Genomic DNA, 11690 nt, shown 5'->3' on the forward strand with positions numbered 1-11690 from the left:
GAAATCGGTGTTGGCTGGAGACTTGTGGTTTAAAATATAAGCTTGTATGATGGATTTGCAGATGTGATCGGAACCACATCCTCTATTAATTATCTGAAGGCATTTTTGGAATTTTTGATGAAGATGTGCTAGGGTTTTAGTAGGGTTTTAGGACCACTGATGAATTCACCCAACCAGTAAAGAATTTTGTTATGACGGTGATCAATGGTGAATCTACATGAAGGTGGTAACATGGCACAACCGATGTGAATGATTTGAATTATGTTTTGGCGCAATTGATGGTGGAATTTCTTGGGAATGTGCAAAGTGCTTAGCAAAATGTTCTAAGATTTTGACTTCTGTACAGATCAGATTTTTGTGATGAGTTATGATCAATCAATAGTTGATATTGCATTGTAAATTGTTGTAATGATTTGGACAATGATTTGATATGATCTGTATTTATAATTCAAGACGTAATTAGGTTTTGTGGCTAACTTAGTTGTGATGGCTATTTAGGACGACACAACAGATGTTTTATGTGTCGGTGGTATTAGGAAAATGAGTTAAGGTGTCCCAAAGAAAATAAAGATTTGCTTGAGTGTTGCAGACTGTGAAGCATAACTGGATGTGATTTAGCAAGATGAAAGTGCAAAGTAATAGATCACTTTCCACTGTTGTTCCCTAAAAGTTACAACAACATAAATCCCTTAATTGGGTAGGTCCTAACAAGGCAGCTCTCAAAAAGGGTTTTAATATCCTCTCACAAGGTTGATCTTAATAGACCATTAAGCTCCTAACAGGATTGACAGGCAAATCCCTTAACCAAGTGACTCCTAATAGGGTCTACTCTTAACCCGGTGTATTGTAAGCTCCTAATCAGGCTAAGATCCTAACAGGGCATACTTAAAAAGAGTACAAATTATTGTGGGTACCAATTCCCGTCGTGGTTTTTCCCATTTGGGTTTCCACGTCAAAAATCTTGGTGTTCATGTGTGGAATGTATTTTCATATTGTCTATGTTTCATGCATTATTTTTGAGACATCGGTCATTTTATTTTATTTAAATTTTATCAGAGATTACATGTATTGATAAGAAATGGTTAGAGAAAGAATTTAATAAGATTGATTAGTTGGTATATAATCAAATTGGTATGACTGCTTAAGAGGCAAAAGTATTGATGGTTGTGATTAATGTTTTAAGAAAATTTGATTAAGAGACTGTTAGATCTGATTATAGAAGTTGAGATATTAGTTAAGAGGTTTCAAATTTGATTTAAGTATGATTTGAGTTCAAAGTTTCAGTTGGTGTTAATACTGATTCACCCCTGACTCTCAATATTAACTGAATCTTCATAGGATTAACAATTGGTATCAGAGCTTTGGTCCTCTGTGTGCACAAAGCTTAACCGCTTAAGGAAAATATTATGAGGCAGTCAAGATGATTAATAAAGAAGGTCCTAAGTTCAACAAGGACAAATACAAGATCTGGAAAGACAAAATGAAGATATATCTTAAAGGTCTTGGTGCTCAATTCTGGGAACATGTTGAAACAGTATATGTGGCTCCTACTACTGCACCTTTGACACCAGATGAACTTAAAGAGCAACAAGAGAACATGCAAGCCCTAGACACTATTGTAAGTACTTTATTTGATTTTGAATATATTGATGTTCAAGGATTGGAAAGTGCACATGAGGTTTGGGAAAAATTAGAGACAATCTATGGAGGAGATGAGCATGTACAAAGAGAAAAAGAGGAAAGCTTGAGAGGAAAATTCGATGACATGAGAATGCAAGAAGGAGAGAATATTGCACAGTATGGTCATAGAATTAAAGAAGTTGTTGGCGGCATAAAAGGTGTTGGTGGTAAAATTGATGATAATTTGGTGGTAAGAAAAAATATCAAAACTCTTCAACCTCAGTATGATATTAGAGTATCAACAATCCAAGAAGTGAGATCCATTTCAAAGGATAAGGTAACTGTTGACTCTTTGATCAGTAATCTTATAGATTTTGAGTTAAATAGTTTTGACAATAGTGTAACAAAATCTACTGAATCTTCTTTTAAATCCTTTGTTACAGGTTCTTCTGCTAGAAAAGGAAAAAATGTATGTCTAAGTCATGAGTGCAGATCTAGTCATGGAGGTAATCGGGAAAGTAAAGACAATGAAGATCAAGTGATGTAACTTGAAGCACTGTTAGATAAGAGATTTCCAAGAGGTACTGGTAAGTATAAATGAAAACTACCTTTAAAGTATTTCTCTTGTAGTAAAACTGGTCATATTGTTGCTAACTTCCCTAACACCGATAAGAAATATAAGTACAATAAATTCAAAGGGAAAGACATAAAAAACTGTTATGTTGCAGTGGATGGAGGTGTGACTGATGAGGAATTAGAAGATGAAGATGAAAATGAAGAGATTGTGTTTGTAGCTATAAAGGAGGAATTGTCTGATGAGAAGGCACTGATTTCTCATGTAGAAAACAATAATGAATGGATTATAGACAGTGGTTGTTCACACCACATGACCAGAGAGAAAAGTAAGTTTATTATTCTTATTGAATTTGATGGAGGTGTTGTTAGATTTGGAAATGACTCTCCTTGCATGGTGAAAGGTAAAGGTTCTATTTCTTTCAATGGGAAGAATAATATTGGTGATGTATTTTGAGTTGATGGTCTGAAACATAATCTGTTTAAGTGTTGGACAACTCAATGATAAAGGTTATTTTCTTGAGTTTAATGGTGGAATCTGCAGAATTCTTGGAGGAAATGGTGAACTGATTGCTACCGAGAAACAAACAAGAGGTAATTTATTTCATTTGAATGCTAATGTCAATAATTGTATAGTTGCAAAAATGGAAGATAGTTGGTTGTGGCAGAAGAGATGTTGTCATATCAATTTTGATAACTTGGTGAGGGTAAGCAAGACAAGTATTGTAAGAGGATTACCACAAATTGTTAAACCGGATAATGTGATATGTAAAGACTATCAAATTGGTAAGATGACCTCTATTTCATTTAAGAGAAAGAAGTGTACATTTGAGAAATTTTGGATTTGGTTCATATTGATCTTTATGGCCCTATGACAATAAAAAGCTATTTTGGTTATAGATATTTCATGCTTTTTATCGATGATTATTCCAAGATGATGTGGGTTAAGAAATCTGAAGTTTTTAGTAAATTCAAAACATTCAAAGCTCTAGTTGAGAATGAGACCAGTAAAAACTTGAAATGTTTAAGATTAGACCGAGGAGGAGAATTCACATCTAATGAATTTGTCAAGTATTGTGATGAACATGGTATCAAGAGACATATGTCTTCTCCAAGGACACCACAACAAAATGACGTGGTAGAGAGGATGAACAGAACAATTGTTGATGCTACTAGAACAATGTTATTACAAGGTAATGTGTCTAAGATGTTTTGGAGAGAAGCAGTCAATACTGTAGTCTATACATTAAAACAGATACTTGTAAAGAAAGGCAACAATAAGACACCTTATGAGCTATGGTATGGTAAAAATCCTTGTGTTAGTTATTTTAAAATATTTGAAAGTCATTGTTTTATTAAAAAGGATAACTACATTGGGAAGTTTGATGCGAAATCTGATGAAGGAATCTTTCTAGGTTACTCTTCTAAGAGAAAAACATATAAATGCTACAATAAGAAAACTAAGAAAATAGTTGAAAGTGTTAATGTGAAGGTGGATGATTTGTCAAATAAGTCTGAAGGATCAAATAGGTCAGACCCTGAAAAGGATGATAATGAAGGAAGATTGGTGATCTTTGAACCAGAGGCATAGAATAATTATCAATTGACAAATGCAATATTAGGTGCTCAATCGGTAAGCGGTGACAATGAAAGTGGAGAATCGACTAGAGAATCAAAAGAGGAAGATTTTGAACTGACACAGACTATACCTAGATATGTCAAATTAAACCACTCACAGGACCAAATAATTGGTGATAAGAATGCAGGTGTGCAGAAGAGGAGGAAGATTAGAGAAAATTCTTGTTTGATCTCTACAATGGAACCCAAGATAGTAAAGGAAGCACTGAAAGATGATGACTGGGTGAATGCAATGAATGAAGAATTAGATCAAATTGAGAAAAATCAGACACGGTCACTTGTTCCTAGATCATAGAATAATAATGTGATTGGAACTAAATGGGTCTTCAGGAATAAGTTGAATGAAGAAGGAAAAGTGGTAAGAAATAAGGCAAGCTTAGTTTGCAAAGGGTATTCACAGGAAGAAGGTGAGGACTATGATGAAAATTTTGCACTAGTTGCTAGATTGGAAGGAGTAAGGATGCTACTAGCATTTTCCGCATATAAGGGATTCAAAGTATACCAAATGGATGTCAAGTCAACCGTTTTGAATGGAATTCTAGAAGAGGATGTATACATTAAACAACCGGATGGTTTTTCCTTGATCGATGATAAGGACATGGTATGTAAATTTCATAAAGCTTTGTATGGTCTAAAGAAGGCACCGAGAGCATGGTATGAGAGATTACATGCACAGATGATCAAGATTGGATTCCAATGTACCAGTGAGGATAGTAATATTTATCTTAAAACTGATGGAGACAAGATGCTAATAGCTGAAGTATTTGTAGATGACATAATTTTTGGTGGCAATGATAATATGATTATGGATTTTGCTGATGAGCTGAAACAGGAATTCAAGATGTCCCTAATCAGTGAAATAAAGTTCTTTATTGGATTACAGATCGAACAACTCAATGGGGGTATCTTTATTTGTCAAAGAAAGTATATTAAAGAGGTGTTGAAGACTTTTGGCATGAAAGATTGCAAACCGGTAGGAACACCGATGGTAACAGGCTACAAGTTGACTAAACAAGAAGATTCACCTAATGTTAGTGAAAAAGAATACATATCTATGATTGGAAAGCTACACTATGTTGTACATAGCAGACCAAACATTGCTCATGATGTTGGATTAGTTGCTAGATTCCAAAAAGAGCCCAAAGAAAGTCACATGGTGGTTGTTAAGAGGACTTCCAGGTATCTTAAAGGAGCATTAGACTATGGATTATGGTATCCTTGCAAAGGAGATTTCACTTTAGATGTTTTTATTGATGCAAATTGGGTAAGCAATGTGGATGATAGGAAAAGCATAACCGGTGGAGATTTTCTACTTGGAGGAAGACTTGTAGCATTGACAAGCAAGAAACAATCTTGTGTTTCTCAATCTAAAATAAAAGTTGAGTATGTTGCTGCATCCATGAATTGCACGTGGGTCATATGGATGAGACATGTTCTAGAAGGATTCAAGATAGATATGTCTAAACCATTGACTATCTATTGTGGCAATATGAGTGCAATAAATATTTCCAAGAATCCTGTACTTCATGCAAGAACCAAGCATATAGAGTTGAAGTATCATTTCTTAAGAGAAAGGGTTTAGGAGAAGTAGGTAAAGATGGAATATGTGAAGAGTAAAGATCAGTTATCTGAAATCTTTACTAAACCATTGCCAAAGACTACTTTTGAGTTTCTCAGAAGTAAATTAGGGGTTAGACCCCTACACCGAAAGAACTAAGATGTTGGAGTTGCATCAATCCTGTGGATTTCATGTCTATTTTTCACTAAGGATTGATGAATATGTGAGCTACTCTATAGGGGGAGGGGCTCTGATGCAATATGATATGATTTACAACTCTAATCAATTTGAAGACAAGTGATGCATTTTTACCTTTGGCATTGTTGTCAAAGGGGGACAAGAAATGAAAAGAGAAATCAGACAATGAAAAGAGAGAAGACTAAAGGAGGAGTGTTGGTAGATAATGTGGTAACATAGTTGAAAATGTTTGGTCTATATATGATCTCTTTGATTGTATATCTGATTGGTGTTGCCATCAATGCCAAAGGGGGAGATTGTTGGCATGATTGGCATAACTGATGTAGATGAGCTGATGATTGTACTGGTAGAGGAAATAAGACATGATTAGTTAGTTGTGTTGTCATTGATGGAAACCAATGTCAATTAATGTTTGATGATGCTTACACATGGATTTTGATGTCTGAATTGTTAGATAGTTGATTTGGTCTACTGGAGTTAGAGTTTTTAAGTATGTGACCGAAACCGCATCTTGTGTTGATTACCAAAAGGTATGTTTTGAATTTCTGTTGTAGATGTGCTAGGGTTTTAGGACCGGTGATGAATTCACTCAAATGGTAAAGAATTTTGTCATGACAGTGAACAATGGTGAATCTTCATGAAGGTGGTAACATGACACAACTCGCATGAATGATTTGAATTATGTTTTGGCACAATTGATGGTGGAATTTCTTGGGAATGTGAAAAGTTCTTAGAGAAATTTTCTAATAGTTCGACTTCTATACAGATTGGTTTTTTGTGATGATTTATGATCAATCAACGGTTGATATTGCATTGTAAATTGTTGTAATGATCTGGATAATGATCTGATATGATCTGTATTATAAATTCAAGATGTAATTAGGTTTTGTGGCCGACTTAGTTGTGATGGCTATTTAGGATGACACAACTAATGTTTTATGTGTCGGTGGTATTAGGAAAATGAGTTAAGTTGTCCCAGAGATGATAGAGATCTTCTTGAGTGTTCCAGATTGTGAAGCATAACTGGATCTAATTTAGCAAGTTGAAAGTGCAAAGTAACAAATCACTTTTCACTATTGTTCACTAACAGTTACAACAACATAAATCCCTTAATCTGGTAGGTCCTAACAAGCCTTTGTCACTTAAGTCCCCTAATAGGGAAGCTCTCAAAAAGGGCGTTAAAATCCTCTCACAAGGTTGATCCTAGTAGATCATTAAGCTTCTAACAGGAGTCACAGGCAAATCCCTTAACCAGGTGACTCCTAACAGGGTCTACTCTTAACTGGGTGTATTGTAAGCTCCTAACAGGGCATACTTCAAAAGAGTACAAATTATTGTGGGTACCAATTCCCACCATGGTTTTTCCCATTTGTGTTTCCACGTCAAAAATCTTGATGTTTATGTGTGGAATTTCTTTTCATATTGTGGGTATGTGCACCAAGTTGTGGTAGCAAAAAGGTGCCACTTTTTATCTTTTCATAAAAATGCGTCATTGACATGAAAATGTCATCCAAACCTTTGGATTGGATGCCCAAGGAAAATCCAACCCAAAGGGTTGGTATTTTCCAATGCAAACTATTTGGCGAGCGCCAAATATGGCGCTCGCCAAATTCAAAATTGTGAATTTACACGTTTGGCATGTGCCAAATTTGGTGCTCGCCAAATGTGAAAAGTGAATTTTTTGCATTTGGCGAGCGCCAAATGCTTTGCATTATCCAATTTTTCATTTTGGGAACATTTTTCATCTTGGGCACAAGTTATACCCACCTGGCAAGAGAATATATACATGAAATATAGCATTTAAGTATATATTGGCAAGATGTTTGAGAGTGGTTTCAGCTCTATAGGAGTCATAATGTAGATTATAGTTTTTAGAGGATCATATAAAATTTCAAACTTGGTCAAATTTCAATAATCAGCATGTCAAATTTCCATAATCAGAATGCTCCTATTAGCATTTTTTATCTCTATATCTCTCTCCTGCTCTTATCTCTCTCACTTCTATCTTCTCTATAGGTATACCTCACCCTCTTTACCTTTCATTCCTTCCTTAATCACATTAATATCCTTGACTCCTTCCCTTTCTCTTCTTCTCTATCATTCTCTTAATATTATTTTCCCCTCCATCTCCATTCTCTTGGTTAATGCCCATCCCTTCTATCCTCTCTCTCCCCATATCCAGGTCTCACCCTCCCTCCCTCCTTATATTATTAACCACCTCTCTATCCTCCTTTAGGTTTCTCACCTATATAATTGTCCACCTTGTAGTTCTCTCCTTTTATCTCCACCTTTCTCTCCCTTCCTCCTTACCCCTATCCATTTATGAACTCTCTCTCTCTCTCTCTCTCTACCTATCTATCTCCTTGTTCCCTATGTCTTTCTCCCTCTCTCTCACCTTCCCTCCCTCCATCTCTCTTCTCCTCCTATTGTTTCTCTCCGCTCTCTCTTTGTTCTCTTCATCACTACCTACCCCTCCCAACCTCTCTCTCCATACATATTTTCTCCTTCCCTCCATCTTTACCTCTATGCCACTCCTTCTTTGTATCATTACCCACCTCTCTCTCCCCCTCTATCTACCTCACCTCTATCTTTCCACCCTTGGTCTCTCACCTCTCTCTTCCTAGCCTCTAGATTGCTCACCTCTATATCTCTCATCTCTAATTATTTCCTCTCCACTTGCTTACCCCCCTTTCTCTCTTTGTGAACTTATATATCTTATTTCTTCTCTTTGTCCCTTACCTATCTACCTCTCCCCTCTCTCTTTCTCAATCACTCCCTGCCCATCTCTCCCTCTCTTCTTAGCTCTCTCTTTCTCTTTATTCTTCCCTCTCTCCTCTTATCTCTCCCTCCCCTCTCTAGGTCATCACATCTCCCTCCCCTTAGGATCCCATATGACCCCTAATGACATCATATGACCCCTTGGGACACCATATAACCCCTCAAGACACCATATGACCCCTTAAGATACCATATGACCCCTTTTAACCTCCTAGTACATGACATGACCACTTAAGACACCATATAACCCCTTAGGACAATATGATGTCTTAAGGGGTCATATGGTGTTCTAACACATGTATGGTCCCTTACAACCCCACATGACTCCTCATAACACCGTATGACCCTCTTTAACATCTTGGTATGTACGACATGACCCCTTAGCACACCATATGACCCCTTAGAACAATATGATGTCCTAAGGGGTCATATGGTGTCCTAAGGGGTCATATGGTGTCTTAACACATGTATGGCCCTTTAGGACCCCATATGACCCCTAATGACACCATATGACCCCTTAGGACCCCATATGTCCCCTAACAACACCATATGACCCTTCAAGATGCCATATGACCACTTTTAACATCCTAGTACATGATATGACCCCTTAGGATACCATATGACCCCTTATGGCCAAATGATGTCCTAATGGGTCATATGGTGTCCTAAGGGGTCATATGGTGTTCTAATAGATTTGTGGCCCCTTAGGACCACATATGACCCCTAGCAATACCATATGACTTCTTAGGACCATATTATGTCCTAATGGGTCATATGGTGTCCTAAGGAGTCATATGGTGTTCTAACACATGTGTGGCCCTTAGGACCCCATATGACCCCTAACAACACCATATGGCCCCTCAAGACCATATGATGTCCTAATGGGTCATATGGTGTCCTAAGGGGTCATATGGTTCTCTAACACATGTGTGGCCCCTTAGGACCCCAAATGACCCCTAACGACACCATATGACCCCTTAGGACACCATATGACCCCATAGGGACCCATAAGACCCCTCATGACACCATATGACTCCTTAAGATGTTATATAACCCCTTAGGACACCATATGATACATTTTAACATCCTAGTACATGACATGACCCATTAGGACACCATATGAGCCCTTAGGACCACATGATGTCCTAAAGGGTCATATGGTGTTCTAACACATGTGTGGCCCCTTAGGACCCCATATGACCCCTTAGGACACCATATGACCCCTCACGACACCACATGACCCCTTCTAACATCCTAGTACATGACATGACCCCTTAGGACACCATATGACCCCTTTAAACATCTCAGTACATGACATGATCTTTGAGGATACCATATGACCCCTTAGGACATTATATGACCCTTAGGGAACCATATGACCCCTTAAGACCTCATATGACCCCTCAGGACACCATATGACCCCTTAGGAAACCATATGACCATATTTAGATAGAGAGAGAAGAGGTAGATAGGTGAGGGGAAGAGAGAATAAAATAAGAGCCATAAGCTCACAAAGAGAGAAAGATGGGTAAGGAGGTGGAGAGGAAAGAATTAGAGAGGAGAGATATATATAGGTAAGAGATCTAAAGCCTAGGAAGAGAGGGGTGAGAGACCAAGGGTGGAAAGATAGAGGTGAGGGAGATAGAGGGGGAGAGAGAGGTGGGTAATGATACAAAGAGGGAGTGGTAGAGAGGTAGAGATGGAGGGAAGGAGAAACATAAGGATGGAGAGAGAAGTTGGGAGGGAGAGGTAGTGATAAAGAGAACAAATAGAGATGGAGGGAGGTAAGGATAGATATGGTGATAAGGAGGGAAGGTGAGAGAGAGAAAGAGAGATTACATAGGAGAGACCTGGAGAGAGGAGAGAGAGGAGAAAGAGAGAGAAGAGAGGGAGTCATATGGGGTCCTAAGGGGTCATATGGTTTTCTAACACATGTGTGGCCCTTTAGGACCCCAAATGACCCCTAACGACACCATATGACCCCTTAGGACACCATATGACCTCTAACGACACCATATGACCCCTTAGGACACTATATGACCCTCAGGACACCATATCACCCCTTAGGACCCCACATGACCCCTCGGGACACCATATGACCCCTTAGGACAGCATATGACCTCTTAAGACACGATATGACCCATTTTAATATCGTAGTACATGACATGACCCCTTAGGACACCTAATGACCCCTTAGGACAAAATTATGTCCTAATGGGTCATATAGTGTCCTAAGGGTTCATATGGTGTTCTAACACATGTGTGGCCCCTTAGGACCCCATATGACCCCTAACAATACCATATGACCCCTTAGGACACCATATGACCCCTTAGGAACATACGATGTCCTAATGGGTCATATGGTGTTCTAACACACGTGTGGCCCCTTAGTACCACAAATGATCCCTAACGACGTCATATGACCCCATAAGACACTATTTGACCTCTAATGACACCATATGACCCTTTGAGACACTATATGACCCTCAGGACACCATATGACCCCTTAAGACCCCATATGACCCCTCAGGACACTATATGACCCCTTAAGACACCATATGACCCCTTAAGACACCATATGACCTATTTTAACATCTCTCTTCTCCTCCTATTATTTCTCTCCACTCTCTCTTTGTTCTCTTGATCACTACCTCTTCTTCCCAACCTCTCTCTCCATACCTATGTTTCTCCTTCCCTTCTTCTTTACCTCTCTACCTCACCATCTTTGTCTCATTATCCACATGTCTCTCCCCCTCTATCTCCCTCACCTCTATCTTTCCACCCTTGGTCTCTCACCTCTTTCTTCTTAGGCTCTAGATCTCCCACCTCTACATCTCTTTTCTCTATAATTACCCACCTCTTTGTATCCCCCTCTATCTATGTCACTACTTTCTCTCCCTATCTAGGTCTATAATTATTTCCTCTCTACCTCCTTACCCCTCTTTATCTCTTATTTTCTTCTCTCCCTCCCTTACCTATCTACCTCTTCCCTCTCTTGGTCTCTCAGTCTCTCCCTTACGTAAGGTTGGGGGTATTGGTTGTATTAATACTTCTCTCTCTCTCTCTCTCTCTCTCTCTCTCTCTCTCTCTCTCTCTCTCTCTCTCTCTCTCTCACACACACACACACACACACACACACACACACACACACACCTGTCTCTCCCCTCTCTAGGTTTCTCTCCCTTTCTTCCTCTCTCTATCTTGATCCTCCATCCCTCCTTACCCTCATCTCTCTCTCTCACTCTCTCTCTCTCTCTCTCTCTCTCTCTCTCTCTCTCTCTCTCATTTAGGTTTCTCCCTTCCTCCCTCTCTACCACTCTAATTA

This window comes from Cryptomeria japonica, chromosome 4, assembly GCF_030272615.1.
Source record: "Cryptomeria japonica chromosome 4, Sugi_1.0, whole genome shotgun sequence".
Classification (NCBI taxonomy): domain Eukaryota; kingdom Viridiplantae; phylum Streptophyta; class Pinopsida; order Cupressales; family Cupressaceae; genus Cryptomeria; species Cryptomeria japonica.